The sequence below is a fragment of the Pan paniscus genome, chromosome 7 (genome assembly GCF_029289425.2).
Source record: "Pan paniscus chromosome 7, NHGRI_mPanPan1-v2.0_pri, whole genome shotgun sequence".
Taxonomy (NCBI): Eukaryota; Metazoa; Chordata; class Mammalia; order Primates; family Hominidae; genus Pan; species Pan paniscus.
In genome coordinates, this window is record NC_073256.2 from 105,216,234 (window position 1) to 105,226,835 (window position 10,602).

The 10,602-nt window shown below is 33.2% G+C and overlaps 1 non-coding gene across 1 annotated transcript in view; it reads right to left on the minus strand.

Moving 5' to 3' along the window:
• The window catches only part of LOC100988602 (uncharacterized), a 245,378-nt gene extending 236,353 nt beyond the window's left edge, over positions 1–9,025 (minus strand). The window contains exon 1 of the transcript XR_010112984.1: positions 8,159–9,025. This is a non-coding gene — a transcript (uncharacterized LOC100988602). The remainder of the gene's footprint in view (positions 1–8,158) is intronic.
• Positions 9,026–10,602: the final 1,577 nt, after the last annotated feature.

Here is a 10,602-nt window from a genome sequence, read left to right on the forward strand (position 1 = left end):
AATACCCAACTACATAGTGTCTACAAGACACTTACTTTAGATCCAAAGACGCAAAAAGGTTAAAAGTGAAAAAATGCAAAAGGATATTTCATGCAAATAGTAACCAGAAGAGTGCAAGGGTAGCTATACTAATATCATACAAAACAGACTTTAAATAAAAAAGTTTGCAAGAGACACAGAAAGACATTATATATTTTAAAAAGTTTCAATACAGCAAGAAGGTATAATCATTATAAACATTTACATGCTTAATAAGACCATCAAAATATATGAAGCAAAAAGTGAACAGTTCTATAATAATATTTAGAGACATCAATACTTCACTCTCAGAAATGGGTGGAACTAAACAGAAAATAATTAAGGATATAGAGGGCTGGAACAACACAATAAAACAACTAGATCTAACAGCCACAGAATACACGTCTTCTGAAGTGCACATGAGAGATTTTCCAGGATAGACCGTATGTTAGGTCACAAATTAGTTCTCAATCAATAAAATAGTAGATATCATACAATGTATCTTCTTCACCACAGTGGCAGTTATAAATCAACAACAGAAGGAAAAATGAAAAATTTACAAATTTGTGAAAATTAAACAACATACCCTTAAACAACCTAGGATAAAAGGAGAAATCACAAGTGAAATTAGAAAATACTTAGAGAAATTAAAATGAAAACACAATATATTAAAACTTATGAGATACAGCAAAAACAGTGCTAATGAAATTATTTATAAATATGAAAGATCATATTAAAACACAAGGAAAAATATCAAGTCAATAACCTAACTTTTAACTTAAGTAACTAGAAAAAAAAAGCTAAACCCAAAACTAGCAGAAGAAAGTAAATAGTACAGATTAGAGCAAAGATAAATAATTAAATGTAAGAAATATAAATCTAGGAAAACAAAAGTTTGTTCTTTGAAAAGATTAATAAAATGGACAAACCTTTAGCTAGACTAAGAAAAAACGAGAGAAGACTAAAATTACTAATATCAGAAACTGGAAGCATTACTACTGATTCTACAGAAATAGAATTGTATTCTTTTTATTTCTGGAATACACTGGAAGCATTACTACTGATTCTACAGAATAAATAAATAAACTGGAAGCATTACTACTGATTCTACAGAAATAAAAAGAGTACTATGAACAATTATATGCCAACAGATCGGATAATCTAGATGAAATGAACAAATTCCTAGAAAAACATACCAATACTTAACCATGAAGAAACAGAGAATCTGAAGAACAGATAACTGATAAGGAGATTGAATCCATATTCAGAAATCTCCTAACAAAGGAAAGCCTTAGACCTGACTCTTTACCAGTGAATTTTAGCAAACATTTAAAGAACTAGTAACAGTTCATCTAAAACATTTCCAAAAACATTGACGGAAAGAAACACTCCCTAACTCATTCTAGAAGACCAGCATTACCCTGGTACCAATGACAGATATCCTTTATGAACATTGACACAAAAATTGTCAAAAAAATACTTGCAAACTAAATTTGAGAGCACATAAAATGATTATACATCTCATGAGCAAGAGATATATTTTTGGAATGTAAGGATGGTTCATGGATTAATATAAAAATTAATCAGTGTTATATACTACATCAATATAATGAAGGGAAAAAACACAAACAAGTCATCTCAATTGATGCAGAAAAAGCATTTGACAAATTCAATACTTTTACATAATAAAAGCACTCAACAAACCAGGAAAGTAATAAAAGACATATATGTAAAACTTACAGTAAACACCATACTCCATGGTGAAAGACTTAAAACTTTTCTTCCAAAATCAGGAACAAGGCAAGGGTGCCTGCTTTCACCACTTCTATTCAACATAAGACTAGAAATCCTAGCCAGAGAAATTAGTCAAGAAAAATAAATAACAGAATTATCTCTTTTCAAAAATAAAATGATGTTATCTATAGAAAACCCTAAAGACAACACACATACACTTACACACACACACACACACCCCTGCAGAAGTAGTGTGCTCCTTTATTTATGAGAGATACATTCCAGTGCCCCCAGTGGATGCCTGAAAATGTAGATAGTACCTAATTCTACATATATTATATTGTTTCCAATACATACATACCTATGATAACATTTAATTTATAAATTAGGCACAGTAAGAGATTACCAGCAATAAGAAATAATAACTAGAACAATTATAACGATATGCCAACATCACTACTTTTTCACTAGGGGACCATTTTTTTTTTTTTTGAGGCGGAGTCTCACTCTGTCACCCAGGCTGGAGTGCAGTGGCGTAATCTTGGCTCACTGCAACCTCTGCCTCTCGGGTTCAAGTAATTCTCCTGCCTCAGCCTCCCGAGTAACTGGAACTACAGGTGCCTGCCACCACACCTGGCTAATTTTTGTATTTTTAGTAGAGACAGGGATTTGCCATGTTGGCCAGGCTGGTCTCGAACTCCTGGCCTCAAGTGATCCACCTGCCTCAGCGACCATTATTAAATATAATAAGGACTACTGGAACACAAGCACTGCAATACTGTGACTGTTGGTCTGATAACCGTGATGCTACTAAGTGACTAATGAGTGGGTAACACACACAGTGTAAATATGCTGGACAAAAGGATTCTTGTCCCGGGTAGGATGCAGTAGGATGGCACAAGATATCATCAGGCTATTCAGATAGGTGTGCAATTTAAAATTTGTGAATTTTTCATTTCTAGAATTTTCCATTTAATATTTTTGGACTACAGTTGACCCTAAGTAACTAAAACTATGGAAAGAAAACCATAAATATAAGTGGAGGTTACTGTAATAAACAAATTCAGCAAAGTACAATAGCTGAATATAAAGTCTACACACAAAAATCAGTTGCATTTCTACACACTAACAATGAACCACCCAAAAAGGAAATTGAAAGAACAATTCAATTTACAATAGCATCACAAAGAACTAAATGCAGTCACACACCACATAATCTTTTGGTCAGTGACAGACCTCATAAATAATAGTGGTCTCATAAGATTTTAATATCACATTTTACTCTACTTTTTACATGTTTCCATATGTTTAGATTCACAAATACTTACCATTGTGGTACAGTTGTCTACAGTATTCAGTACAGTAAAACATGCTCTACAGATTTGTAGCCTAGGAGCAATAAGCTATAGTGTCGGTATGTAGTAAGCTATACCATCTTGGTTTTTGTGAGTACACTCTGATGTTCACACAAGAAAATCACCAACAGAACATGTCCCTGTCATTAAGCAACACATGCTTGTATTTAGGAATAAACTTAACCAAAGAAGTGATTGACTTATACAATGAAAACTGTAAAACATTGATGAAGAAATTAAAGAAGATGCAAATAAATGATAAAACATACACATTTGGGAATGGGAAGACTTAACACTGTTAAACTGTAAATTGAAAGCAGTCTACAACTCAATGCCATCCTTGTCAAAACCCCAATGTAAAACCTATCCTAAATTTTATATAAAATCTCAAAAGACCCCACATAACCAAAACAATCCTGAAGAAGAATCAAGTTGGAGGACTCACACTGCTTCATTTCAAAACTCACTACAAAGCTAAAGTTATCAAAACAATGTACTACTGACATAAAGACTGACATATAGACCAATGAAATAGAATAGACAGTCCAGAAATAAACTTTCCCATATATAGTTAAGGATTTCTTCAATATGGCACTAAAGGCGCAGCCAAAAAAAAGGAAAAAACAGACAATTAAGACTTCTTGAAAATTTTAAAAATGTGTGCACCAAAAGACTATCAACAGAGTAAAAGGCAACCCACAGATTAGAGAAAGATAATTGTGAATGATATAAATGATAAGGGATTAATTCCTGGAATACATAGAGAACTCTTAAAACTCAACAACAAAGAAAACTCATTTCAAATATGGGTAGGGGATCCAAACGCACATTTCTCCAAAGAAGATGTACAAATGGCCAGTAAGTACATGAAAAGATGCTCAACTTCACTAATCTTTAGGAAAATGCAAACTCAAATTACAAAGAGGTACCATCTCACACCTATTAGGATGGTTACTATAACAAAATATAGAAAATAACAAATATTGGTGAGGCTATGGAGAAGTTAGAACCCTTGTACACCAGTGTTGGGAATGTACAAACAGCTTCTGTAGAAACTAGTATAGTAATTTTCAAAAATAAATTAAAAATAGAACTACCATATAACCCATCAATTTTACTTCTGGCTATACACTCCAGTGAATTGAAATAAGAGTCTCAAAGAGATGATATTTTTATACCCATGTTCATAAGTAGCATTACACACAATTGCTAAAACATGAGAGCAATTCAAGTATTCATCAAGAGATAAATGAATAAGCAAAATATGATAGATACATACAATGGAATATTATATATCTTTAAAAAGGAAGCAAATTCTCGTGACCAGCCTGACCAACATGCTGAAACCCTGTCTCTACTAAAAATATAAAAAAATTAGCCAGGTATGGTGGTGGGCACTGGTAATCCCAGCTACTCAGGAGGCTGAGGCAGAAGAATTGCTTGAACCTGGGAGGCGGAGGTTGCAGTGAGCTGATATCCTGCCATTGCACTACAGCCTGGGCAACAGGAGCGAAACTCCGTCTTGGAAAAAAACAAAAAAAAAGGAAGCAAATTCTGATATATGCTACATATGGATGAACCTTGAGGACATTATACTAAATGAAATAAGCCTGTCACTAAAAGACAAATACTATGAGATTCCTCTTATATGAGGTACTTGGAGTAGTCAGAATCATAGAGACAGAGCATAGAGTTGTGTTGTGTTGTCAGAGGGTGGAGGCAGGAGTGAATGGGGATTTATTGTTTAATGGATATGGTGTTTCAGTTTTACATGAGAAAAAGAGTTCTGTAGATGGATAGTGGTGATTGGCTGCTCAACAATATGAATGTGCTTAATGCTACTGAGTACTAACTAGTACTGAGTACTAAGTATATCCTACTATGTAATACCACTTAAGAACTACTTAAATACTGTATTCTTAAAAATAATGAAGATAGTAAATTTTGTGTTCTGTATATTTTACCACAATAAAAAATTTGGAAAAAGAAAAGGATAACTTAATTACATAAGCAAGTTTCAAAGATTTTCCTATGGTTGCCCTTTATTATGATTAAAGTTTTTAGAATTACTTCCAGGAAAAGAACCCGACGAAGCAGTTGTGAAGTTACAAAGGCTTAGAACAAAAGTTGATTGCAATTAAAAGTGATAACCGAGGACAAAAAGGAAAGTCCATAAGTCAGTGGAGGCCTATGCATAGATTTTACCCTCTTACCATGAAGGCAAAGTAAGAAACAGAGTCCTAAAACTCATTGCAGGACAGGTCGATGAGTCTCTTTTCCATTCCACAAATTAGAAACCTAGATTTTCCACTTAGAAACAAAGATACTGACACAATACTTCAGCTGCATTATAGGAATCTTTTTGTCATCTGATCTAGGCGCTTTATGACCAGGCATAATGATATTCCTAATGAAAACATCTTATAAGCATTAAATAATCAATTTATACATTAAATTTCAGAAGATTACATGTCTAACTGGCAGACTATCCTAGGCTGCTTCTCTACGTATAGGTAGCACTCTGAAGATATGATATTACTGCCCTGTAATGGGTGGAATGTAATAGAATTAGCTCAAATTACAATGTATAAGAAATGATCCAGGATAATGGGAATAACAGCTCTACTTCGTTACATTTATAGAAAGATTTTCAATTTATAAAATATGTGTTTTGTGCCTCTGTAAGGCAAGTAGAAGAGGTATTATTAAATTCAATTTTTAATAAAATATTCTGAAGTTTAAGGAAAGGAATGTCCACATTCACAAAGTTAATGAAATCAGGAGCTCAAGATATCTGTAGATGGGTTTCTGGTAAATATGATTTTGATGTCATAGCACAGATACAATTCGAATCAAAATCCAAGCAAGTTATTTAGTAGAATTTGACAAACTGATTGTAAAGTTTATATGGAGAGGAAAAAGAATCACAATGTCTGGCTTTAAGACCTACTATAAAGCTACAATAATCAAGGCAGTGCAGTATTGATGAAAGAAGAGACAAATTTATCAATGGAACAAAATAGCCCAGATAGACCCATAAAATTTAGTCAACTGATTTTTGACAAGATCCTCTGACAAAGGAACAAAGTCAATACAATGGGGCAAAGATGGTCTTTTCAACATATGGTGCTGGAACAACTGGACACCCATCTACAAAAGAAAACCTAATCCAGACACAGATCTTACACCCTTCATAAGAATTAACTCAAAGTGGAACATAGACATAAATGGAAAACACAAGACTATAAAAACTCCTAGAAGATAACATATGAGAAAACCTATACAACCTTGGGTATTGCAATGACTCATTAGATACAATATTAAAGACACATCCATGAAATATATAATTGGTAATCTGAACTTCAAAAAAATTAAAAACTTTTGCTCTGCAAAAGATAATGTTAAGAGACTGAGAAGATAAGCCACAGGGTGGAAGAAAATATTTGCAAAAGACACATCTGATAGCAGACTATTACTCTCTCTCTCTATCTCTCTCTCTCTCTCTCTCTCTCTCTATATATATATATATATTTATATATATATGTACCCACTATAACTATATATATTTATATATATAGTTTAAACTCAACAACTATGTATTTGCTATATTACTACAACAATTACTATACTACGCTTACTATAGTTTAAACTATATATCTATATATAGTTGTTGAGTTTAAACTATAGTAAGCATAGTATAGTAATAGTTGTTTTAGTAATATAGTAAACAAATAACATGATTTAAAAATGGGCCATTTTGAGTTGATTTTTGTATAAGGTAAGAGATGAGGATCCAGTTTCATTCTTCTACATGTGGCTTGCCAATTATCCCAGTGACATTTGTTGAATAGGGTATCCTTTCCCCACTTTATGTTTTTGTATGCTTTGTTGAAGATCAGTTGGCTGTGAGTATTTGGCTTTATTTCTGGGTTCTCTATTCTGTTCCATTGGTCTATGTGTCCATTGTTATACCAGTACCGTGCTGTTTTGGCAACGATAGCCTTGTAAGCATAGTTTGAAGCTGGGTAATGCGATGCCTCCTGATTTGTTATTTTTGTTTAGTATTGCTTTGGCTATGTGGGCTCTGTTTTTGGTTCCATATAAATTTTAGGATTGTTTTTTCTAGTTCTGTGAAGAATGTTGACAGTATTTTGATGGGAATTTCATTGAATCTGTAGATTGCTTTTGGCAGTATGGTCATTTTCACAATATTGATTCTACCCATTCATGAGCTGAAGATGGATCAAAGACTTAAATCTAAGACCTGAAACCACAAAAATTCTGGAAGATAACATCAGAAAAACTCTTCTAGACATTGGTTTGGCAAAGAATTCATGTCCAGGAACCCAAAAGCAAATGAAACACAAACAGCAATAAATAGGACCTAATTAAATTAAAAACTTCTGCATAGCAAAAGAAATAACTATCAGTGTAAACAGACAACCTGTAGAGTAGGAGAAAATATTCACAAACTATGCATCCAACAAAGGGCTAATATCCAGAATCTACAAGGGACTCAAACAAATCAGCAAGAAAGAACCAAATAATCCCATGATAAGGTGGGCAAAGGACATGAATAAACAATTCTCAAAAGAAGATATACAAATAGCCAACAGACATATGAAAAGAATGCTCAAAATCACTAATTATCAGGGAGATGCAAGTTAAAGCCACTATGAGATATCACCCCACTCCTACAAGAATGACCATAATTTAAAAACAAAACAAAACAAAACAAAATGTTGGCATGGATGTGGTGAAAAGGGAATATTTCTACACTGCTGGTGGGAATGTAAACTAGTACAACCACTATGGAAAACAGCATGGAGATTCCTTACAGAATTAAAAGTAGAACTACCATTCAATCCAGCAATCCCACTACTGGATATCTACACATAGGATAATAAGTCATTTTATGAAAAAGACACATGCACACGCACGTTTATAACAGCACAATTCTCAATTGCAAAAATATGGAAGTAACCTAAATGCCTATCAACCAATGAGTGAATAAAGAAAATGATATACATACACCACAGAATACTACTCACCTGTAAAACAGAATGAAATAATGGCATTTGCAGCAACTTGGATGGAGTTGGAGACCATTATTCCAAGTGAAGTAACTCTACAATTGAAAACCAAGTATCATACATTCTCACTTTAAAGTAGGAGCTAAGCTATGAGGATGAAAAGGCATAAGAATAATACAATGGACTTTGAGGACTTGGGGTAAAGGGTGGGAGGCGGGTGAAGGATAAAAGACTACATATTGGGTACAGTGTACACTGCTGGGGTGACAAGTGTACCAACATCGCATTAAAAAAAACTTATCCATGTAACCAAAACCACCTGTTGCCCAAAAACTATTGAAATAAAATAAAAATAAAAATAAATGGGCCAAAGACCTTAATAGATATCACACCAAAGAGGTATGGATAGCAAATACATAAATAAAAAAAAACCCTACACACCCACTACAATGGCCAAAATCCAAAACAACACCAAATTTGTTGACAATAACAAATTCTGGTGAGGATGTAAAGCAATCAGAACTCTCATTCATTGCTGATAGGAATGCAGAATGGTACAGTCTCTTTGGAAGACTCTTTTGTGGTTCCTAACAAAACTCAACACTCTTACCATAAAATCTAGCAATTGCACTTCTTAATATTTACCCAAAGGAGTAAAAATCTATGTCCACACAAAAATCTGTACAGGAGTTTTTATAGCAGCTTTATTTATAATTGTCAAATCTTGGAAGCAACCAAGATATCCTTCAGAGGGTGAATGGATAAATAAACTCTGGCACATTCAAACAATTAAATTTTACTCTGCTCTATAAAGAAATAACCTATCAAGCTATGAAAAGACATGGAATAACTTAAATGCAGGTTACTAAGTGAAAGATGTCAATCAGAAAAGGCTACTTATTGTATGATTCAAACACTATGACATTCTGGAAAAAGCAAAACTATGAGAACAGTTTAAAAAATCAGAGTTTGACATGTGTTAGAGGGAGCACAGAGGATTTTAGGGCATTGAAATTATTCTGTATAATACTATAATGGTGAATGAACGACATTTTACATTTGTCCAAACCCATAGAATGTATAACCCTAAAGTGAACTCTAGTATAAGCTATGAACTCTGGGTGATAATGATGTATCAATACAGATTTCTCAATTGTGACAAAAATACCACTCTGGTGAAGGACGCTGATAATGAGGGGAGCTATGCATGAGTGGTGGCAGGTGATATATGGGAAATCTCTATACCTTCTACTCAAATTTGCTGCGAACCTAAATGCTCTAAAAAATAAAATCGTCTATTAAAAAATACACACATATTGGAAAAGCAAGTGGAGAGTGGAACAGAGGCAGAAAAAGCAACGAGGGAAGAATTGCTTTGCAAAAGGATTTAAAATTACACTGTAAAAATATGCTGTTGCCTATCACAATAGACTGAGAAAATGAAAGACTGTAAACATATTAGGAAAAACTGAAACCACAAATACTTTACTTGATTATGTCTTTCATTTTGGATTTCTCATTGGATTAACAGCATTCTCATTAATATTATCAATATGTGATAACAATGCATTGCAGCATGAAATGAAATAAAATTAACTTAGATGAATGTAGTATCTACTCTCTAGAATCCTCGCATGTAGACAAAATACAGATGGAAGAGCATGCAAACACATGAACATTTTAATTCCAGATCAAATATGTGTTAACAGTAAGAAAAACTCAACAGGACCTGAGAGTTAAGGCTTTCTTATAATTTACATGGGATTCACATGGAATATGCAATTGCATATTATGGAAGAATTATTCTCTCCCTTATTTCACTCATTTGGTTAAAGGACCATACTGGGGTAATTTTTCAATTTTAAATGTCATTTTTGCTGTTCTTTACCATTTTCTGCCTCAATGTTGCTAGCCTCTTAACCCTCTCACACATACACTTAGTTGTCTAGGCTGTCCTACACCCACTGGTGTTATGGACACAAATAGCCTTAGCTCACAAAGATTTCCAACCAACAAAAAACTTTCTTTTAAGTTCTTTCCCCTGCTTGTTTTCTGATAAAAAATGAAATAAAATGAAATGGAGATTTACTTTGTCAAAATGTGGAAACCTATTCACTCATTCACTGAAAGATATGCCTTTAAAAACTTGCTCAAGTCAGGGTATAGATTTAGAAAACTAATTTTATAGTGTCAAATCTCAGCAAGACTATCTTGAGCCAATTTTCACTTTCTTAACATCTAGGGAAAAAATTATATGTTTTTACGTTTATACATACATATGTATATATATGTTTTATGTTTATACATATACATAATTTGAAGATTGCTCTTTTGTTTTACATTTAGTGTTCTACCTATATTTTAAAACAAAGTAGTTCAATTTTGGACCTTTTCTAAATCTTTAACAATCATAAGCTGATTCCTAAATAAATTTTGCTAATGATTATTTTCTGAATACATAT